A 25153-nucleotide genomic window follows, 5' to 3' on the forward strand; every position below is an offset into this window, starting at 1 on the left:
GGTTCAGAGAAGGGCGACAAAATTGATAAAGGGTATGGAGTCATTAAGTTATGAGGAAAGGTTAGCCAGTTTAGGCATGTTTACTTTAGAAAAGAGGCGTCTAAGGGGAGATATGATTGCTATGTACAAATACATTAGGGGTCAATACAGAAAGCTTTCATGGGAACTTTTTACCCCAAGGACCATACACAGGACACGTAGTCATCCCCTAAGGTTAGAGGAGAGGAAATTTCACAACCAGCAAAGGAAGGGGTTCTTTACAGTAAGGGCAGTCAAGATATGGAATTCATTGCCAGGGAAGGTTGTGATGGCAGATTCAATAGATATGTTTAAGAAAGGGTTAAAATATTTTTTTAGCGGAAAGGTGTATCCAGGGATACGACCGTTAATTTAAAATGAAGGATAATAATGGATATAGGGTAAAAATAGGACTGCAATATTGAGTTTGGGGGGATTTTCACAATTAAAACAGATTGGCGGTTGCTTACTCTGGATTAATTTCAAATATAAGTGCTGGTTCGCAGGAGATCCAAAATAGGTTGAACTTGATGGACTGGTGTCTTTTTTCAACCTCATCAACTATGTTACTATGTTACTATGAAAAGGGCTTGTTTTTGCTTTGGACTATATACTAATAGGGTTATTATTTGTTTTAGGGTTAACCTAAAACAAATAATATGAGTGGTGCTACTGGTAGGAGAAGCAGAGCACTAGGTGTCAATCTGACACCCTGACCCAAAGCTGGATTAAGGCTCTGGGGACCCGGGGTACTTTAGACAGGGGGACCCCTATGATGTAACATGGTTATCATTTTAGACAAATACACAGGCAATACTGTGTGTACTATTGTTAGGTGCATGGAGGTCTGCCTTTATGAGTAGTACACAGTGAAGTGGGACATACCTCCCAACCGTCCTTGCAGTCAGACCAAATCCTGACTAAGTGAGACAGTCACCCAAATTCGGGACTGCTCCAACAGATTCAGGACAGTTGCAGACTGTCCTGGTCTCTCCTACCTGTTCTTGCCACTTTCACCACTTGTGGCTGCTAGTGTCTTTAGATCAGTTGCTACTTATCTGAAACCTGGAATGTTGGAGGCCCTATTTGGGAAAAAAAAATGAGTATATGAAATTAATGAAACCCCATCCAGCCTCGCTGTTAAATCAATATAACATCCACGTTTTATAATAAAGCCTTCCAATTTAAAATAATAGTATTCACATTTGATAAATAGATCTACTTCCTTTCAACTAGCTCTGACATTAAATTAATAGCATACACATTAATACATAGACCTATTTTCTCCCAACATTAAAAAGTATTCCCATTTAATAAATAAACCTATTTCCCTCCTTCCAAACAGCCCCAGCAATAAATTAAATAGCGTTTACGTTTAATAAATATAACCATTTTCCACAACCATCCCAGGTATCAAATACTTCATAATCACATTTAATAAATAGACCTAATTTGCCCCAAACAGCCCTCATTAAATTAATAGCTCTCAAACCACCCCATCTTAACTTCATAGCCCTACTATTAAATTAAATTGCACTACCACCCATAATTAGCCCCCAACCTGCACTCCACCATTAAATTAATAGCCTAGCTTCCACATTATATTAAGATCCCCCTTCCCTCACACATTATATTAATATACTAGCCCCCTCACACACAATAGATACTGGCAACCCCTAACACAATATCACACAAAAGATACTGGCCCCCCTCACACACAATAGATACTGGTCACCCTCACACACACAATAGATACTGCCCCCCCCTCACACACACACACACACACACACACACACTATGTACTGACAAACACAATACACTGACATACACACACAATACACTGACATACACACATACAATACACTAACATACCACCTTAAAGGCCCAGCCGGCACTTACCTTGTTCCAGCTACGCTGCTCGCTGGATGTTCCTCTTCACACATGGGATGGCACCTGTCACGTGGTGCGCGTCCCATGTGACACCAAGGCCACACGCATTGGACGGTAGGGAGGGGTTTGGATCCTAAGGATCTGCGGCCAATAAGAGAAGGTGGCTGGTCCCGGAGGAGAGGCCAGCAACCAAATAATAAAGACTAGGGACTGGTCCAAAATAGACTTTTCCCCTGCCCAGCCCACCCCTGAGAGTGTGTAAATTTTTCATTTTTGACAAATATGAAATCTGTGTTGGCAATATTACAGTTTGAGGTCAATAAGAATTTATTGGAAGTGTAGTATAATTATTGTTGTGTTAAAAAGCAAACATAATTTTAACTATATACAATGAAGCTATTTCCATTCATTTTGTTAAGTGGACAGGTCATTGCCTCTCATGAGATCACCTCACCCATCTCCTGAAATATTCTGATTCTGTAAACTTTCAAGTGGTCTGATCTGGTTACAGGATGTTCTTTCCAACCCACTTCAAAACTGAGAATATTCCCTATGTGTATGAAATGATGATTGAATACAATTTGGGACATTTTATTGAAACTAGTGCACATGGAATCTTACAGGGCCCCTTGTGTATTAGGGCCTGTTCAGCCACTTGGCTGGTACAGGCCCTAAGCCATGTGGCATGGCTATTGTCTGTTGTCAAACCAAGACTCCAAGTCCTGTGTGCGCTGTATTTTATTGCCTTTTATTATTGGTAAAATATTTAATTGCCTGCACCTTTCTTTGCATGTTTGTTTGTTAGCTCATGTCTTTGTTTGTGGTAATACATAACAGTTATACCACAGACTTATATGCAACTAATATTTAATATTGTATTTGATTTGCTGAATGCTGGTAGTGAAGGGTGGATCTTTCCAGTTAATACATGCACTGTTCTTGTAAAAAGTGTGTTTATTGTACAGTGAAAGACACAGCCTAAAGCAGCATAACAAGTACTGTAGGTTAGAAGTTCCAGGAATTAAAGTGCTCTGCTCAGTGTAAAATATTATGCCTAAGACAAGCAGAGATTCCTGGAAGAACTACACATCCCATCATGTCATGTTTACTGGATTAAATTCCAATGTTGTTTTTCATATTAAATATGCCTCTTTTATAAATATTAATTATATAATAGGAATAGAGGATAGGAATTGAATCTTAAATGCAGAAAAAGAAGAATTTTATTGTTTTGATGGTCAATATTAGAAAATAGAGGTCTTTCTATGGATATATCTTGAAATTTGGGACTATCCCTGGAAATTAGGGAAAGTTAGCAACTACGTAGCAACAGGAAATATATGTATGCAACTGGAAAGTAGCCAAATTGGGATGCTCATGTCCATATGATCCTATTGTAATTGAATGTATTAAATGGCTGTCTTAAAATGAGACATTTAAAGTATTTTTATTTTATATGTACTGGTAGGTTAATTGGCTGTTAACAAAATGAACCCTAGTCTGTGTGTGTTTGCATGTTAGGGAATTTAGACTGTAAGCCCCACTGGGGCAGGCACTGATGTGAGTGTGTTCTCTGTACAGCTTACCGAATTAGTGGTGCTATATAAATAAATGGTGATGATAATAATGATGATGAATGCTGCATTTGTATTTTTTAAAAGTTATGGGATGTTTGACCATGTAGACCAAGGTTGTTGTAGCTTCTTTTTGGTCCGTGCAGTAAGACTCCATTTGTAAAATTGCCTCAACCCTGGGCTATATATCAGGAATGTACAGGAGGACCAGATTTAAGGGACCCAGAGCTCATGGACCTAGAGCTTAATATCATGAAGGAGCTATTGTGAGCAGAACTGTGCTACCGGAGGAGGTGTGGCCAGCAAGATGGAGGACATGAGTAGCACCTCCCTCCAACCACCTCCATCTCTTCTTTCCGTATATGATGCGAACACCACTAACTTGTTCATGCAGCACTTAAGAAAAGTGAAGAGTGGCAAATATCTCCCAAAGGTTTCTCAAGTCTCTGGCTGAGGAGGGCAATCCCTCAAATTCAGGACTATCTTGATAGAATCAGGACAGTTGAAAAGTAAAGTTATGTTATTTTACTCACAAAACAGAAACTGCATACAAATCAATCAATATAGACAGGAGACTTTATATAAAAACAGTATCAATGAAATTAAGGAGTAGTAAATAATGTCACTATACACAGGTGACTGCACATTGCATCCTCAAATAACAGGTATGCATTGCAGGTAAGACAAAGTAGGTATTGTATTTTTTTTATTAATACTAATTTGCCTATTACTAGTGATAGATATACAATACAGAGAGCAGCCTAGTGACAATCATACAATACAGAGAACATCCTCTTGACCAATATACAATCCAGAGAGCATCCTAATTACCACCATACAATACAGAGGACATTCTAGGATTTATATACAAAGCAGAGAGCATTCCAGTGTCATACAATACAAAGAGCATCCACATAACTGATATACAATAGGAAAATCATCCTAGTTACTTCCATACAATACACAATACACAGCCTCCTTTTCTCTTTGCTTCAACAGCAGTCATTGCCTCTGTCTTATCTCCACTACAATGGATCGATGTGTAGCCACCATCTACGCCATGGAAGGACATTGGCCTCCTCCTTTTACTTCCCTTTACTTCTCCTACTTCTTCTTCTTCTTTCTCCTTCATCCTCCACCTTCTTGCTCTTCTTCCTCCTTCTTTATCCCCCTCTATCCTCCATCCCCCTCCTCCAGCTTCATCCTCTATCCTCCTCCTCCTCTGTCATCCTCCTTTCTCCCCTATGATTCTCCTGGTCCTTCTGAATCACAGTGCATTTTGCAGGTACATTCATAGCACCACCCCTGAACTCAGTAACTACATGTGATGAATTCTCACTGGGGGCTCAGCCCACACTCCGCTGACACTCAGTCCCATGTGACTGAAAAGCACTGATAATCACTGAGCTGCATGGCATGTCAAGTGGAATACAGCTAACTTATGAGCAAAACGGGCAAATCTGACATGATCCCAGAAGTTCAGGATGCTATATTTGAACTAACCAATAATAATACTGTAGAGATGACCTCTAAAAGATGTACACTGAGCTGTTAGGCCCTATTAATATAATTGTAAATCTGCCTTCCAGTCTCAAGGGTTTGTTTAACAAGTGATGACAAGCAAAATGTCTGCATAAATGCTGGCAAAAGGATCTTTTATCGCTTTTTGCTATTTAACAAAGGGTTAATTTCTGAGAAATCAGAGATTTCTCTTGCGTTAACCTAATTACCGGGGCTTACTGCTGTCCCCATATGGAGGCAGCATTATTAGTCAATTTATTAAGCAAAGTAACGCTATCTCAGGATGGTGTTACGTGTCTTTTTCAAAGGGATCCAGCTGAAGCTTCTCTGGATCCCTCACAGGTGATAGCGCTATATGAATAGGAAGAACTCTTCATGGAGGATGGCCGTCTTCACCGGGACTTCCAGAGCAGCCACGGCACGGTGAATAATGGTACTACTTAATTATGTATCAATGTGATTTGCTGTGATACATAATGAGGGTTACCACAACCATATATTAAATAGACCACAACTCAGTTGCTCTCACATACTATGTATGAACTATAATAATATTGCTTTAGGGATCTCTGTGATTGAGGATTGTTGAATATATATAAAAGTTTAGTCAAGAAACTGCCTTTGTGGTTCAAGATGTCTGTAGCTGTAAATATTAGTTACTAACAAGCCTGCCATAATAGTTCTGCATGGGATTATTGTTTTGTTAGACATTTCTTTGTGCCTCTATGAGACTTTTGGACCTAATTTTATAAGTTATTTCAACTCTTAAAACACGGGCCAAAGGCAAATATTGCTAGAAAAGGTCTGGGGGTAAATGTATTAATGTCCGGATTCTTCAACTCCAGCGTGTTCAGCATCTTCGGCGATTAAATTTAAAGCGGCGCTGCATTTGTAAAGGGAAGTTTCCCTTTACAATGCAGTGCCGCTTTAAATTTAATCGCCGAAGACGCTGAACACGCCGGAGTTGAAGAATCCGGACATTAATACATCCCTTTACAAATGCATTGCCGCTTTAAATTTAATCGCCGAAGATGCTGAACACGCCGGAGTTGAAGAATCCGGACATTAATACATTTACCCCCTGGTGTCCAAGCCTTTTTCTTTAGGGGGAGACCCATACCACTTTTTACACATCGCCATGCTTGTTATTCTATTTGCAGTCTGCATCTTGGGAGAGCAGTGGTTAAAGTAGGACTTTGTTAGATACAGCTTCTACCTTAAATAAATATTAACTTAAGATCATTAAAAAATGTGGGATTAAATCAGAATGTGTCTCTGTTCTTGGCATGATGTTTGAGAAAATTTCTTTCTGCATAGTACTGGCTACCAAACAAAGTACTTAAACTATGTCTTTGGTGAATATCTTAAGATAATTGAATTTAGCATACAAGTGAATCACACAGTACTTACCCTAAGACACTGAGCAATATCCAAAATTTGGGACACTCACATAAATCATTTGTATCAATTTCATACTTTCCCTAATTGTGAGTAATACTATCTATTAAAGAAATTTACACTACCTCTAGGAGATACAGGGTCTATTTACAAAGCTGCGATAAATTATACAAACGTAAAATGGCCATCGCATCTCATTGCATCATTTAGTAAGGGTTCAGTGTAGAAGAAATCATCGATTTTTCCTGCCATAAGACATTTAACGTCTCTGAACGCGGCTGCAATATATTAACTTGGGAACTGTGAAACTATTCAATTTGCAAAGCTGCAAAAAATAAGTTTTATAAAATACCTGCAATACAACATTATGCATCACAGTGTTATGATGGGATGCATAATATTGCCTGTCGCAGTTCACTTGGCTGAAATAGTAAATAGAGCCTGTAGTAACCTATCTCTGTTTGATTGTTCATTTTAACAATGTGTGGACATCTCAGCATACTGTAGGTCTTGATATCTTATGTTTTAATTATCACTTTCCTATCTATACTTGTACCATTTTACTGTTTTTTTAATATTTCACATTAAATAGAATTGCAGACATCATTTTAAGTATTGAAATAAAAAATCATTAAGTTCCAATTGTATAATTTTTCAATTAGTGCACCTGACCTGATCACTCTCTTTCTCTGCTTCTCTGTATTATTTGGTGGGACATTTTAGAATTGTGACAGGGTGAATGCTGAAGCTATCTTTGGTAACTGTATAGAGTATGGCCTGTTAGCATTATTAAAAACCCTCTGCATGTAAGAACACAAATCATCTGTCTGCATAAGTTAGTGATCTCTGCATAGAAAACATTCCTGCAATTAATCAGTCTTTCTCCTGGAGAACCCTGAGCTCATCAATTTGCCTAGCGCAGCAACACAGAAATGCTGTAGTATATCTCAGTTAAATATACTGAGTTTCATCTCAAATAATTTACTCAATTTCAGGAACCCTTGGTTCCCTGGTTATATTTTTACAGAGACCTAGGGCTTAAACACAGTCTACATAGTTGTCTACTCTCCTGGAACGTCCGGGAGACTCCCGAAGTACAGGAAATCTCCCAGACTCCTGGAAGAGCAGGCCTCCCTGTCACAAGATGCAGCTAATTGGATCATTGCAATGCAAAGCGCGGGGCTACAGTGACATCACCACACTTCCTCCTGCACTTGCCACCCAACCTGCCTTCTGGAATCTCCCAGAGGGGAGGTTTTAATTGTTTGGTCTACACTACAATTTTGGCAATGTGATACCCACCGCTATATTGATTGTAAGAGTTATTCTGACACCTGTATGCTCACCTTCTTTTACGCAAAGAATTCTCGTGCTCCATTGCCTGCTCCTTTCAAATCGCGATGCTGCTGGGACAGTACATGCACTGTACAGCCCAGCACTTAATGGGCCTGAGTTATTAAGGAGAGCAAAGCATAAAGGAGTAAGTTTGCACCCGGGCAAAACCATGTTGCATTGGAGAGAGAAGTAAATTTAAAATGTGGGGACAGATTTATAGTTGAGGAATGTCCTAAATCAAATTTAAATTTCAGTGTAAAAATAAAGCTATTAATTAGGTATGTGCTAGATGAAAATACAGCCAGTATTTAATTTATGTGCAAAATAATAAACTAATTTGCACCCCTTGTATTGTAACATAGTTTGTTCCAGAGAATATTTACTCCTTTTTTGCCTTACTTTCTTTAATGACTCAGGCCCAGTAACTACATGTGCTGACCTCCTCCAATCAGGGCTCAGCACACACTGTTCTGACACAGAGCCTCATGTGACTGAGGGTGAGCATCAGAGGAATGTGTGCTGGACACACAGCGATGGATAGTGCCCAGAAAAATAATCACCTCCTTTGTGCTCCTGTATGAGATTCTCCCAGTTTAATTGAAAGAGGTCTTGCAGCTGAATTTTCCAATATATACAAGTTCTTTATATTCAAACCTGCATGTGTCCTTGAATAGTGTCTTGCTTATCAAGATTATGTGTACCAGTATGGCTGTGTTATCCTATCCCTATCCACATCTGCCCTGTCCTTATCAGTCCAACTTAGAGTCCATGGGCTAGATTTACTAAGCTGCGGGTTTGAAAAAGTGGAGATGTTGCCTATAGCAACCAATCAGATTCTATCTTCCATTTATTTAGTACTTTCTACAAAATGACAGCTAGAATCTGATTGGTTGCTATAGGCAACATCCCCACTTTTTCAAACCCACAGCTTAGTAAATCTAGTCCCATGTCTGTGTGACTGTTACTATTTGATTGTTAATTTTCACTGTGTTGGGATCCACAGCTAGTCAAAGTCTGACCCCAGGAATCTACTTAGCACTAAATACAGTCTGGTAAAATTGTTCTCAATTTACATATATTGAGCCCCATACTGCCACTCCTCCTTCCCTGTTGCACAATGGGACAAGCCTCAGAATCACATGTTTAAAAATAAAGTAAATGGTAATAATTTAAAACTAATTCAGTTGTAACCAAATATCAAAACTTCATTCCTGCGTAGAGTTAAAATATAATGAGTGCTACAGCGATTGAGAGATGAGAGTATTGAGCTGCACATAAAGAGTAGTCTAGAGCATACTTGCCAACTCTCCCGGAACGTCCGGGAGACTCCCGCATCTTGCGAGAGTCTCCCGGACTCCCGGGTGAGTGTGGCAATATCCCGGATCTGCCCACTTCACTAGGAAGTGCCCCACTTCCTAGTGAAGTGGGCAGAATTAGCTCCCAAACGCTGCGATTCCTGGTGTCAAATGACGTGATTGCATCATTACGTCGCGTTATTATGCCCCCATCACGCCCACCTCTCCTGGAAACCTCTCCTGAAAAGTTGGTAAGTATGGTCTAGAGCGGCAGAAAATGTAAACCCAGGTCTGGGGCTCGGTTTAGTTAACAAAACCCTGCTCATGAAAAAGCAAATCTAGTTTTTAAGAAACTGATAGAGTTTGTTCCTGAGCAAGGACTTATAACATCATTTTCTACACAGCATACTGAAAGTATAAACTAAATAAAATGATTCTGACAGCCCAGTCAGGAAACAATAAAAACGTATTAGCAGGTGCCAAAGAGTAAATCAGTTCCTGCATTAGTGCTTTTTGAGTGTGGTGCCGATCTAGATGGGATTAAGAGGATGAAATACGATCAAAAGAAGAGATTGAACTGCTATTTCATTTCCAGGAATACAGCTGTAAACTATGCAAAGAATTTTCCAAAAGAGAAAATGCAAGTTCTGCATAGTTAGTTCATTCCAAGCTTCATGCTAATGTCCAGAACAAGTTAGACAATGCAAGCAAGAGTCTGATTGGTTGCTGGGGTTTATTGCAAATTGTGCACCTAAATGAACTGTTATTAATGTTATTAGATTACCACTTCTGACTGTTAATGATGATGGTATTTTTTATCCTTCAAGCCATTTTTTGGCACTTATTTAATTCTCCATATATTAGAGACAAGTAGACACTGCTTCGGCAAATTATCTGTCCTCATGTGACAGCTTGGCAACAGACAGTTTGTATAGAGGCCTCTGTATTCCTTACTTCCTGAATGACTGAGTTGCTCCAGCCAAAAAATGTTGGACAAACAAGCTTCTTCAAAGGCTCAGCTGAACTGTCCTCTGACTTCATTAAATAATAAATAATGTTTATAATGGCAGATTTCAGCACCAGTTGCATCCGTCACCGAGATGTGACCCCTTAAATACAGTGTGCTACTGTTGTGTGTACATTTAGATGTTTGCAGTGAGTGCACACGTAAAGGTAATTCATCATTTTAAAAAAAGACAACTCTGTCAAATTGCTAGGGCTGAGGGAGAGGGAATAGACAGGTGAAAGGTTGCAGTTCCTCCTTGTTTTTATAACACAAACAGGACTTCCTAACACATTCTGCTACAGTCTGTAATTTATTTATATTACTAATTAACTTTCTGTATGACACTACCATTAGAATATTTTGGTCCTAAAAGGAACTAGCAAATATAATAACTAGACTAAAACTAGCATACTGCGATTCTAACTGTGACTGACACCTTACACTTGCAGTTAGAAATCTTTTATCCTTACAATCATAGCCGGATTAAGGGGGGGGCACAGGGGGCATGTGCCCCGGGCCCCCCTCTCTCCGAGGGCCCCCCGCCGCTGCGCGCATAACCTCTGATGATTTTTTTTTTTCTTCCTCTTTTTTTATTTCTTTTAATGGCGGCGGCGGCAGCAGCGGCGGGGGGGGGAGCTGCGGGCGGGCAGGCAGGTTCAGGGCTCCCTTCGTTGGTGGGGGGAGCAGGGAAGCAAAAAAAATAAAATATATATACTCACCTGATCGCTGGGCCGGCGTCCCTCCTCCTCCCTCCTCTCTGCACTGTTAACACTGAATAACAGGCGGGATGTCATCAAGTCACACCTGTCATTCAGTGAGGAGCAGCGCGCAGAGGACCAAGAAGACAGAAGAGAAGAAAGAAGCTAAAAGAAAGGTAAGTAAAAAAAAGAAAAGGGAATAACGCAGAAAGGCACAGTATGGAGGAAAAAGGGGGAGAAGAGAGGCACACTATGGAGGAAAAAGGGGGAGAAGATAGGCACACTACTGAGGAAAAAGGGGGAGAAGATTGGCACACTACTGAGGAAAAAGGGGGAGAAGAGAGGCACAGTAGGAAAAAGGGGGAGAAGAAAGGCACACAATGGAGGAAAAAGGGGGAGAAGAGAGGCACACTATGGAGGAAAAAGGGGGAGAAGAGAGGCACAGTATGGAGGAAAAAGGGGGAGAAGAAAGGCACACAATGGAGGAAAAAGGGGGAGAAGAGAGGCACACTATGGAGGAAAAAGGGGGAGAAGAGAGGCACAGTATGGAGGAAAAAGGGGGAGAAGAAATGCACACAATGGAGGAAAAAGGGGGAGAAGAGAGGCACAGTATGGAGGAAAAAGGGGGAGAAGAGAGGCACACTATTGAGGAAAAAGGGGGAGAAGAGAGGCACAGTATGGAGGAAAAAGGGGGAGAAGAGAGGCACACTATGGAGGAAAAAGGGGGAGAAGAAAGGCACAATATGGAGGAAAAAGGGGGAGAAGAGAGGCACACTATGGAGGAAAAAAGGGCAGAAGAAAGGCACAGTATGGAGGAAAAAGGGGGAGAAGAGAGGCACACTACTGAGGAAAAAGGGGGAGAAGAGAGGCACAGTAAGGAAAAAGGGGGAGAAGAGAGGCACACTACTGAGGAAAAAGGGGGAGAAGAGAGGCACAGTAAGGAAAAAGGGGGAGAAGGGAGGCACAGTAAAGAAAAAGGGTGAGAGGCACAGCATGAGAAAAAAGGGGAGAGAAAGGCACAGTATAAGAAAAAAGGGTGAGAGAAACAGCATGAGGAAAAAGGGGGGAGGGGAGAGAGGCACAATAGTGGGGACAATTAATTAATTTAAGATGGGGTGGTTTGGGCGCTGCTGAATGTTGGGGTGAGTTTGGGGAGAATGAGGTCCCTTTATTAAATGTGCCTATGAATTATTTAATGGCAGTGACGGTTGCGGGAAATAGGTATATTTCTGAAATGTAAATACTATTAATTTATTGCTGGGGCTGTTTGTAGGGAGGGAAATAGGTTTATTTATTAAATGTGAATACTATTATTTTAATGTTGGGGCTGGAGGAAGGCCTAATTATTAATCATGGGTGGTACTGATTTAACGCCGGGGTGGCTGTCATTTTCTAAATGTACCCATTTTTTTTCCAAATAGGGCCCCTAACATTCCAGGATCTAGATAAGCCACTAAAGAAACCTGCAGCACAGGTGGTGAAAGTGAGAAGAACAGGTAGGAGAGAGCAGCAACGTCTGTGAAATGTTGTGATTCTAGTGGGACAATCCCAATTTTTGGTGACCGTTCAATGGTGTACACAACAATGCAGGTTTTTTTTGTCTGTAGGAGGGTGGCGTGGCCATGCCCAATGATGCATTATCAATGATATTTTAATTTGCGGTATCATTGCTAGTTTTAATGTGCATTATAAATTTTATTTTTAAAGTGCGGTATCATTGCTAGTTTTAATGTGCATTATAAATGTTATTTTAAAAGTGCGGTATCATTGCTAGTTTTAGCGTGTGGTGTCATTGCTAGTTTTAGTGTACGTTATCAATGGTATTTTTAATGTGTGATATCATTGCTAGTTTTAATGTGTGGTGTCAATACCCATTTTAATGTGGTGTTTTGGTGATTGTTTTAATGTACAGTATTTTAGTTTGTGGAAGCAATGATTTTTCTTATCAGACAACCTAAACGAGCCCTCTGGGAGAGCTGTAAGTGTCATACTGTGGGCTGTAGGTGATGTAATGCAGGATGTGTCACTATGCCCTTAATTTTAGATTTTAGGGGCCCCCCTGTCTTAAGTGCCCCGGGCCCCCCGAAGCCTTAATCCAGCTCTGCTTACAATTACAATTATAGTCAATGCTGATGTGTCACTGTCATTACATAGTGTAGTAGTACAGTATATTTTGTACTGCAAGGTACTAATCCACTCCAACATTAAGAAAATTAGGCTACAGGGTCTCATTTAGTGTTAGGAGCAAATTTGCCCCTGAACAAGCCCTGTTGCAATGCAAGGGTTTATGAGCTTTTTTTTGCATGCAGGGAAAATACTGCCTTCTTCTGCATGTAGATTTTGTAGTGACAGCTGAGTATTGTGATAAAATAATGTTAAATTGCAGTGATACATCATATTTTTTTACCATTGCAATAAGTGTTAGATTCATAAATAAGCCCGAAGCCCAGTGTAATGTTAACCACAAAAATAATGTGTCTTAAAAAAGTAAAAAAAGGAAGCAACTAAAAAATGAAATAATATTCAATTACATATTGGAATAATATTAGCTAAATTTTAAAATAATATTGACGTTAATTTTTTTGTTGTTATGGCACCCTGTGGTTACAATACAGGAATGCAGCATGCTTGACAGTGATGGTGAAAATGCTTGGTGATTGGGTGGCTGTTGTGCAGGAGGGAGTGAATTTTTAAACCCTCAGTGACACTACAACCCAAGACTGAAATTTTTCTTAAAAAATCATGTAGGTAAAAAACATTCTTCACTGCTACACTGACATTGCACTGCAGCGCTTTTAGGAAGTAAAGTATTACCTTCCCACTGAAAACAGATAGCTAAACCACCCCCCATATCTCCCCACACATCTTTAGGCACTGTACTGATAGGATATTATCAGGGCCATACCACCAGTGCAGTACAGGGGTTACCTGATGCATTTCTCTGCCCCTTTTGGTAGGCGGTTTCATCAGATGTAAAGTGTCACGACTTATACTTGCGTACCTGCTATTGTTGGCACTACTCAGAGGAAGGTGCGGAATCTAACATGTCCCTGGTATTCACCAGGGACCCCCGCAAGGAGGTATTGACTCCGCTGCAGGAACACAAAGATCGCGGTCCTTCCACGAGTCAAATAGCGAGATACAAGAGGAGATTTGTCAGACTGGCTGGGTCGGTAATGTTCTGGCAAGAAGAAGTACACAAGGAATATCCAGAGGGATGGTGAGACAAGCCAGGTCGGTAACGTCTGGAAGCGCAGTACAACAGGGAGATCCAAAAGGGATGGTCTAAACGGTCCGGGTCAGAAGGGTCACAGGCAAACAAGAGAAATAAAGGAACAAGGCTAGAAACTGGAAACACAGGAAACGCTGGAGGCAGGTTAGATCTGATACTTTGGCACAGGTGTGCACACAGGAAGCTCCTTATAAAGGCTGAGGAGCCAATGGGATAGTAGGGGGCGGCTGCGCTGTTCTCAGCTGCCGCCGAGAGTCTTGAGTAGCATCCCGTTGCCTAGCATGCGCAGATGGCTGTGCCGGGCGGCCGGAACTTCTGCGTCTGGTTGCCTGGCAACCAGACGTGCTAGGAAGAGAAGCGGGCGGCTGTCCCGAGGAGACAGCGGGACGGCGCCTGACATAAAGTGATCATTCGTACTACGTCACCGTTTATATATTTATCCCACAGTTGGTCACATGTCTAAATCGACAAATCAAACTTCAAAGAGCTTAAATGATGACATAATAAACCCCTGTAAACGTGGGCAGCTTTCAGCTACTCTAGTTATTTGTTGACATTTAAGCAACCATTTGCCGATTTCATACAATATGAATAACTGCGGGACTAACATATTGCATTAAAAATAAAATGAATACTAAATAAATAGCAAATTAATAATATAACACACTTATATCAAATATATTACATAAATTCATAAAGTAAAAGGTTAAAGCTAAAAATCCATTTGACTTCATATAATTCATTAATGGACATTGAGATGTGTGGCAACAATAACTTATGTCATACATCTCTTTTAGAAAACACTCACAATGAAAACACTCACAATGAATTCTAACATTATTCAAAATCATATAAACTAAATTTATGAGCATAACTATACAAATATATGTGTCCATGGTTCGTAACTAGATCTACCCCAAAAATTATTTAATAGTCATTCAACTTAACATATACTATATAGACACAAATATTTTGCCACACCAGTTAATTATTGAATTGATGTGTTTCAATCAGATCCATTGCCAGAGGTATATAAAATCAAGCACCTAGACATGTAGGCTCCATTTGCAAACATTTGTGATACAAAATAGGTAGTTCTGAAGAGCTCCGTGACTGCAAGCGTGGAACTGTTATAGGATGCCAACTTTACAATAACAATAAGATGGTTCGTCACATCACCAAGACCTATGCCAAGCGTCGGATGGAGTGGTGTAAACACACCGACACCGGACTGTGGAGCAGTGGAGTGACAAATCACGCTTCTCTGTTTAGCAGTCAAATGGGCGAGTCTGGGTTTGGCGGATGCCGGGAGAATCTTACCTGACTGCATTGTACCAATTGTGGAGTTTGGTGAAGGAGGGATAATGGTATGGGGCTGTTTTTCAGGGTTTGGGCTAGGTCCCTTATCTCCAGTGAAGGGCAACCTTAATGCTTCAGCATACCGACCAAGTCATTTTGGACAATGCTATGCTTCCAACTTTATGGCATCAGTTTGGGGAAGGCACTTTTCTATTCCAAAATGACTGTGCCCCAGTGCACAAAGCAAGGACTACAAAGACATGGTTTGATGAGTTTGGTGTGGAAGAACTTGATTTGCTCGCACAGAGCCCTGACCTTAACCCCATCGGACACCTATGGAATGAACTGGAACAGAGATTGCGAGCCAGGCTTCTTTTCCAACATCAGTGCCTGACCTCATAAATGCTCTACAGAATGAATGGGCACAAATTCCAACAGAAATACTCCAACATCTTGTGGAAAGCCTTCGAAGAAGAGTGGAAGCTGTTATCACTGCAAAAGGGGGACCAACTCCATATTAAAGTATATGTATTTGAATTAGAGATGGGCGGGTCCGGTTCTCCGAGAACCGAACCCACCCGAACTTTGGGTATCCGAGTACCGAGCTGAGCAGCTCGGTACTCTCCCGCCAATTCCGAATCCAAATCGAGGCCGAACGTCATTGTGACGTCGTCGGATCTCGGGACTCGGTTCTCGCGATACTTCAACTTTATAAATACACGCCTCCACAGCAATCCATCGCCATTTGACAGAGGGAGAGAGCAGGGTGTAGTCATAGGCTAATTAGAGCAGGGACAGAGAAAGAATACAATATTGTTCTTGCAATTGCTCTAACCAAAATCGCTAGTGCAGAGAGGAGGATAGAGGTTTATTATTTTTTCTTCATATTTGGCACTCCCCAGCGCTTTTGGGTTGTCCCCCATAATTGTGCATTAATATTTCTGGCTGTCAAAAGTCATATCTGTCAGCAGTATCTACTCAATAAATGTTAGCACTCCTCAGTGTTTTTGGGGTGTCCTCTCTAATTGTGCATTAATATTTCTGGCTGTCAAAAGTCATATCTGTCAGCAGTATCTACTCAATAATTTTAAGCACTCCTCAGTGTTTTTGGGGTGTCCTCTCTAATTGTGCATTAATATTTCTGGCTGTCAAAAGTCATATCTGTCAGCAGTATCTACTCAATAATTTTAAGCACTCCTCAGTGTTTTTGGGGTGTCCTCTCTAATTGTGCATTAATATTTCTGGCTGTCAAAAGTCATATCTGTCAGCAGTATCTACTCAATAAATTTTAGCACTCCTCTGTGTTTTTGGGGTGTCCTCCCTAATTGTGCATTAATATTTCTGGCTGTCAAAAGTCATATCTGTCAGCAGTATCTACTCAATAATTTTAAGCACTCCTCAGTGTTTTTGGGGTGTCCTCTCTAATTGTGCATTAATATTTCTGGCTGTCAAAAGTCATATCTGTCAGCAGTATCTACTCAATAAATTTTAGCACTCCTCTGTGTTTTTGGGGTGTCCTCCCTAATTGTGCATTAATATTTCTGGCTGTCAAAAGTCATATCTGTCAGCAGTATCTACTCAATAAATGTTAGCACTCCTCAGTGTTTTTGGGGTGTCCTCTCTAATTGTGCATTAATATTTCTGGCTGTCAAAAGTCATATCTGTCAGCAGTATCTACTCAATAATTTTAAGCACTCCTCAGTGTTTTTGGGGTGTCCTCTCTAATTGTGCATTAATATTTCTGGCTGTCAAAAGTCATATCTGTCAGCAGTATCTACTCAATAAATTTTAGCACTCCTCTGTGTTTTTGGGGTGTCCTCCCTAATTGTGCATTAATATTTCTGGCTGTCAAAAGTCATATCTGTCAGCAGTATCTACTCAATAATTTTAAGCACTCCTCAGTGTTTTTGGGGTGTCCTCTCTAATTGTGCATTAATATTTCTGGCTGTCAAAAGTCATATCTGTCAGCAGTATCTACTCAATAAATTTTAGCACTCCTCTGTGTTTTTGGGGTGTCCTCCCTAATTGTGCATTAATATTTCTGGCTGTCAAAAGTCATATCTGTCAGCAGTATCTACTCAATAATTTTAAGCACTCCTCAGTGTTTTTGGGGTGTCCTCTCTAATTGTGCATTAATATTTCTGGCTGTCAAAAGTCATATCTGTCAGCAGTATCTACTCAATAAATTTTAGCACTCCTCTGTGTTTTTGGGGTGTCCTCCCTAATTGTGCATTAATATTTCTGGCTGTCAAAAGTCATATCTGTCAGCAGTATCTACTCAATAATTTTAAGCACTCCTCAGTGTTTTTGGGGTGTCCTCTCTAATTGTGCATTAATATTTCTGGCTGTCAAAAGTCATATCTGTCAGCAGTATCTACTCAATAAATTTTAGCACTCCTCTGTGTTTTTGGGGTGTCCTCCCTAATTGTGCATTAATATTTCTGGCTGTCAAAAGTCATATCTGTCAGCAGTATCTACTCAATAAATGTTAGCACTCCTCAGTGTTTTTGGGGTGTCCTCTCTAATTGTGCATTAATATTTCTGGCTGTCAAAAGTCATATCTGTCAGCAGTATCTACGCAATGGATTCAAAGCAGTCCACATATGATCTAAATGAGCAACCAGGTTCTGTCACCAGTCCTGATGTTAGTGTTCCCAGTACGTCATCTGGCCAAGGCGATGTCAAACAACAGAGTGTTTTCAAATTAGTGCAAAAAACAAAAACCAAAAAACAATTTACTGTATTGAAGCGAAAAAGAAGTGTAACTGAGCAAAAGTTAAGTGACGATAAAAAAAAAATTGCAAGCATGCCATTCTACACACGCAGTGGCAAAGAGAGAATGAGGCCTTCACCTTTGGCTATTAGTGGCAGATCCCAAAAAGTTACCCAGCCTACAATTGGTGCACAACTACTGTTACGCGTCAAAGCCGAGCTGCAAGATAACAGTGAGGCATTACAGGAGAATATTTGCTCTGATTCACAAATGACAACAATCCCTGTGGAGAGTCCATCCAACAGTGGGATGTCTAATCGTGAGCATTCTGCTGATGTGTGCCTTAATAGCCCGAGTGTAGCCGGTGATACAGAAATTGAGGATGCCACTTTGGAATTAGAAGAGGATGAGGGGGAGATTTGTGTAGGCGACGAGGGCGCTAATGATGATGTTGATGATTATGATGCAGACAGATACCAAATTGCCTTTCTCAATTTCTATTTATATTCTAGATTATATAACGGCTGAATAGTTTTCTATTTTACTCCTAGTGGAGAGAGGATCTGATGCAGACAGATACCAAACTGCCTTTGTCCATTTCAATTTATATTGTACAGTATATAACGGCTGAATTTGTTAGTATTTTATACAAGTGGAGGGGGGCCTAGAGAGGTGGAAACCAAACTGGCTTTCTCCATGTCAATTAATATTGTACAGTCTATAACGGCTGGATTTTTTGGTATTTTATACAAGTGGAGGGGGGCCTAGAGAGACAGAAACCAAACTGTCTTTCTCCATGTCAATTAATATTGTACAGTCTATAATGGCTGAATTTTTTAGTATTTTATACAAGTGGAGGGGGGCCTAGAGAGACAGAAACCAAACTGGCTTTCTCCATGTCAATTAATATTGTGCAGTCTATAATGGCTGAATTTTTTGGTATTTTATACAAGTGGAGGGGGGCCTTGAGAGACAGAAACCAAACTGGCTTTTTCCATTTCTTTACATATTTAACTATAAGTGTAGGGTGTAATATACATTCAAAGACGATGGCTGCATTGCCAATATGCATAGATGGAGAGGAAGACAATCTGTTTTGTGTGTAGAATAGGCCTACCAACGAAGAATTAAACTGTTTTTTTGGATGATTTATTACCTCAACAATTAGATTACTTGTCTCTAAAACAGTTGGAGCACTAAATTGGGTTAATTTAGGCCCAAAAACATGGATTTTCCAAAAAAATAGCAAAACAAAACCAAACAAAACCAAAACCAAAACCAAAACACGCAATGGCAGTTTTGCAAAACCAAAACCAAAACCAAAACACGACGTTAATCCAGATCCAAAACCGAATCCAAAACCAAAACACGGGGGTCAGTGACCATCTCTAATTTGAATACAATGTCATTACAGTCCCTGTTGGTGTAATGGTCAACCGTCCGAATACTTTTGTCCACATAATGTATAATAAATAGCACCTAGCAGATTTTAATATACTATAGAAACTTAAAAACTATACATTAGGTACTGTACTAAACATAAACCCTCAAATATTTAAAAGTGATTATAAGTGATTTACAATAAAGATGCAGGTGTCAAAACATCCACACCAACTTATCTGAACTTATCAACGTTAAATATTATTCAATTTTATCATATCACTAAGACCTAATGGTTGAAGGGTCTTTAACCTAAAAATCCAGCATGCTTCATGATTACAGAGAAGATTAAAATGATCTCCCCTCTCATACCTATATGTTCTATTGCAGATTCTTCAAGTCCCAATTTTGGCATGAATTCACATGAAGAGATAAACTGTGGGTCTTCACATTATGTACATGTTACTTCAATGTTCAAGAAAAGATAAACAAAGTGGTCCAGTTGTACTGAATCCCACAGCCACGATATATAACATATATCACAAAACTGGACCTGCAGTTCAAACTTTTCTCAATTTGGAATATCCCCTTAGAGACAAAAGAGGAAAATTCTTTAATCTTATGAGCTAGAAACTTACAAGTTAGACAGTGGATTTTACCACATTTATAGAATCCATTTGATCTTGTTTTCAACCAACCTAGATCCCAAATTTTTTTCGGAGTCATAACCATATTAGTGGCATTGTTAACATGTGCTGATGACTATTGGGTTATTAAGTCAGAATAGTAACTTACTACAGAAAAATGTAGACAAAATGGCAAACTGGGCTATGAAATGACAAATGGAAATTAATGTAGATAAATGTAGGGTTATGGTTATAACTGTACTACTTATACATCCCACAATTGGAAAAACCTCAGAGGACATGGAATATTAGTAGATAGAAGCTAAATATCACTACAAAGTGCAAATCAGAAACTGTAAAAAGAAAATAAAAAGTGGGATACATGTACATCATACACACATAGTATTACCATGGCATACATCATTATTTAGACACATCAAGTAGATAGACGAAGGTGGTCTGCAGAAAAAGATGGTGAGTGAAAGACCACACACACAATATATATATATATATTTTGTGTATTAAAACTACATGTCAAATATATACTTAAAAATATAAAACCTCAATTAACAGAATGCCAGCAAATAACAAACCTATACAGTGCTCAAAACGTAATCACAGCAAATTATACAATTTGTTGCATTGCAAACATTACAGAACACTCAAGTGCAAAACGAAAAAAAGAAAAATATACAAAACTCCCGCAAACAGTAGTAACGTGCCAAACAACAAAACTACAATAAAGTATTTTATCATTAAGGTAATTTAACTTTTCAGATAGGTCCAAATTGTTTATTGAAAGGTTCAGGGATTTTTCATATATATTAGCACTCAAAATGAACAGTGTATGTTGAGTGCATTGAAAATAAACCAGACTTTGGGATCAAGGATATCTTAGTTACATATTTCTACATACTAATGTCCAACACACCTTGTACATTGAATGCAGCTCTGGGGCACAAATCAGAGGAGATATGTAAGCGTGCCCTGGGGTTGTAATTTAAGATCAGTAATGTGTAATTTATATTGCATGTGCACAAAGTCATTCAATTCTGGATATTCTCTGTTTTTATAAAACTGAACAGGGGCTGGAGGGCACCTGCTCCCCAGGTTGGTCCCATAGTGGGCTATTTTGGATTGGGTTGCTGGGCTACCTGCATATAAATATATTTTTTTAAATGTACCTAATAGACTGCTGAGATATGTCTCGCCCCCCAGGCGAAAATTTGCCAGCCAGCCTCGGGTTCTTCATCATTACAGTAGACTAGTCAATGATGTAGCCCAATTCCGTCAATCGCCGCAAGGCCACAATCTCCTTGGCTTGGTCATGCTGGTCAGTGGGTATAAGATTTTCTCCAAGCAGCCAGAAATAACCAGTGAACGGAACACTTTGGTATTATTACCTGATACCAAAATCTTAGCCACCCACAGAACTTGATTTGGTCACAGAAGAGTTGAAGACACTGAACACGTCTCAGAGAAAACTTAACCTCCTTGGACTCACTGCTCCACATTTGAGGCAAGAGTAAATGGGGCTGCCAAAGTGTTCCAGACTACAGTTTCTGTGTCATTTTGGGCTGCAGCCAGTCCACACTGAAGAGACAGCCATACAGCAGCTGTGTACCTTCAGAAAATAATTTTTTTTGACCATGGCAACTGCTCTGTGCGAGCTGTACATGATTATTGCAATATTTTTTCAGATCTGATGTAGTACTCGCATACAAGGAGACCATGTCCACAACAGCAGTCAGTCCACACAGGATGCTTGAAAGAGTCTCTTTATCAAAAATATTTGGAAGGCCATTCAATGCCAGTTCACACTTCTCACTGCTTCTGCATACCACTATCCTGTAGCCAAGTTGTTTCTCATGGCAACTAAGCTGGGAGATCTCAAGCAATGTAAGGCATCTGTTAGGGTATCTTGCGTAGGCAAAGTCACGATTAAGGCCACTGAAGGTCATCATTAATTTAAATTCATACAGCATGTTAATAGGCTGAAACAGGGGGTGAGTTTGTTGTTGTAGATCTCTTAAGGGGGATTGCTAATGAATATCTCAGAACCATGGGGAAGTATTTCCCCAAACCAGCCTGGTGAGGGCCCACCATGTGTCCTCTGTCCTCTGACTTATACAAGGGTGATAATTAAATTTTTTACGGAATTGAGCCTAACCTTGTTGAGTTCGCTCATGGCCCTATGTTTTTGTTATCTTCCAATCACAGTAAATCATCCTCATTGAACACTCCACATCATAGTTTTAATGTTAGACAGCATGCATAACGGAAAGTGAACAGGCAGGTATCAGAGCTTATTAGACAGACAGCAGTGACATCGGTAGACATTTTACACATAATGTAAAATAGTGCATATAAAATATGTTAAAAGTGACATGTATAGTTTAACAAACCAGGCACCTCAGAGATAGGGGCTGCCCTTATTGTGACTGAAGTGCTTGATTTGTTTGTGCCCCCACAAAGGAGAACATTTTGGTTGTTGGTTGATGAACTGGAGAAAAGATAGGGATTTTAACAAATTACTAATCGGTATTTTGCTAACAGTGTTTTTTTTCCTCTATGTTGACACTGTCATCACCCTCATCATCATCCTCATCACTGATGTGAAGATCTTCATCACACAATATTAGTGCATCCCCACTAGTATCTAGCATCACAGATTCTGTTTATAATTGGAGGCAATACCGGTATTCCTCATACAATTTGTAGTTCATTTTGATGTATACCAGGTTTACAACATTTTTAGGAAGAAGTCTCCTACAAAGAACACTCACAATGTTCTTTGGTTGTACTAAATACTCTTTCCGAGTACACACTGGATGTTGGGCAGCTTAAGTACACCATAACTACTTTGTGCTTCAATTGGCCTTTTTGTTCCTCCCGGTGTGCAGGAGTAAGGAAATATGACCCCCTCTCCCTTTCTCATGGCTTAATGTGTAGATCTTGAAGGTTTGCTGCTGTTCCTCTAGTTGCTGAAGCATTTAAAGTGTGGAGTTCCACCTTGTTACTACCTCTTCAGTTGGTGGTGTTGCAAATTATAATTTTTTGCAGCTTCTCCAATGTTCTACATGTAGTCACTGAATATCGAAAATTGGCAAAAATTTTACGGGCAACGAACAGCATCTCCTGCACTGGCCTCTCATTTCCTAAGAAATTCGGCACCACCAAGTTTTTTGTGTGTATAAAGCATGGTATGTGTTGAAATTTAACTAGTCCCAATGCACAAACAATGTTCGCTCTGTTGCCGGCAATAAGAAATCCTGAGGAGAATCTTAGTGGAGTTAGCCATTATGCCATCACATTCCTGAGTTTTTCCAACAGATTGACGTTATTATGTATATTTGTGAAACCAGTGATATAAAGAGTAACTTACCCATGAATGACCTAGCATTGTTTGCTAGCAATACTATGCAGAAAGGATAAGGAGGATGATAATGAAACTACAAGTGCTGATGCTGACTGCAATACACCTGCTCAGTGGGCTGTTACCATCATGTAGTCTTTTGTTTGACCAGTATCACTTGTCCACAAATCTATAGTTAATTGGACAGTCTTTGGTATTTTCTAAGGACTGTCTTACTTTTTCTTTAATCTCCTGATACAGCTGATGAATTGCTGTTTGGGAAAAATTGAGTGGATATGGAATTTGGTAGTGTGGACACATGACCTCAAGCAATCGACTAAAACCTGATGCATTGATGGCAGAAATTGGATGCGCATCCAATGCTAATATAACTTTGTTCCTTTTGCAAATGCATCTTCACAGACAATTATTTAAAACTATGCTTACTTTTTTTGGTACTCTTCTGTATAGAAGTATCACCCTCAGCAGCAGCAGCAGTTGTAGTGTGCAAGGATGTCTCTTGGGAATCATGGATATCATTAGGGGAGTCAGTTGCCGTTTGAAAATTGGATGATGGACTACGTTCTAATAATGATGAGGTTGATGATGAAGGTGTTGACGGTGAAAGTTGCAGGAGGGCTCAACCCAAAAGACTGCTATCTGATGCTAGGCTGTTTGCTACTACACACAATTTTCCACCTTTTGAAAAATGTTTTGAATGAACTTGCTGCAAATGATGGAACAGGGAGGAGGTACCTAGATGATCAACGTCACTGCCTCTACTTATTGTTGGGTCACAAAGGCTACACATACCTTAACAAATATTGTCTGGGTTGGGATAAAAATATTTACAAACATACAAGGTGCTTTTTTGGTCTTATGCACTATCATGACAATGTGCTTGGGCATGAGGTGTGTGGCTGACTTACTTCAACACAATCATCATCATCCTCCTCATTATCTTGTTCAAGTCCAACACATTCATTTACAGAACCACAATTATCCCCCTCATCTTCTTGCACATTTATAAGTTACAAAGTAGCATCCTCAATTTCCATGTCTAAATCATCATCAATACTACTCATCCTCACATTTCCAAATGGATGAGAAATCTGGATAGGAGGCTTCTCTATAATTACAGTGTCAAAATATGAAACGTCAGACTCACCTATAGCACTCATGGATACCCTTAGACTCTTCTCAAGATTCTATGAGTGCCCAAGTTGTTCTTTGGCCTCGGTATTCTTTTCATGCACTGATGTTGCTGTTTTGGAGGTGATAGACCTACACTCTGAACGAGAAGGTGGTGCATGGGAAGTTAAGGAAGATGCATGACTGAGTTGGGCATTATCTTTGCAGTGGGCATTCTAGTAAGTGTAATAGCAGTAGCAGGAACCATACTAGCAAAAAGTGGGTATAGTCTGAGCCTTATCTTGCCACTGCGAGTGGTGTTTGGAATGTTAGCTACTTTAATGTTTTGGGATAAATCACCACATTGATCAGAAACTTTTCCCTTAATCCTCACATCCAGATTTGAGATATACAAAGAGTGTTTGGAGCTTGAGCTTTTCTTTCTTACACTTTATTCCTGCATGACCTATTTTACTGTACGGGTACTGGGATGCTCCTGATCTGTAGACTGCTCCATGGTTGACAAGAGGAGACAAGCCACTTGAAGGTGAATCTACTTTTTGTAGACAATTGATTTTTAAAAATAAAATTATAATTTTGCTGCTCAGAGTCAAAGAAAATGCTGATTTTTGTCCGCTTACTACTAATGATGTCACTGATACTGTCCCTCACACAATTGCTT

At 39.8% G+C, this 25153-nt stretch overlaps 1 pseudogene; it reads right to left on the bottom strand.

Moving 5' to 3' along the window:
• Positions 1–21538: 21538 nt before the first annotated feature.
• LOC142101836 (dead end protein homolog 1-like) lies at positions 21539–22173 on the bottom strand (annotated as a pseudogene).
• Between the last annotated feature and the right edge of the window lie 2980 nt (positions 22174–25153).

The sequence above is a fragment of the Mixophyes fleayi genome, chromosome 9, assembly GCF_038048845.1.
Source record: "Mixophyes fleayi isolate aMixFle1 chromosome 9, aMixFle1.hap1, whole genome shotgun sequence".
Lineage (NCBI taxonomy): Eukaryota > Metazoa > Chordata > Amphibia > Anura > Limnodynastidae > Mixophyes > Mixophyes fleayi.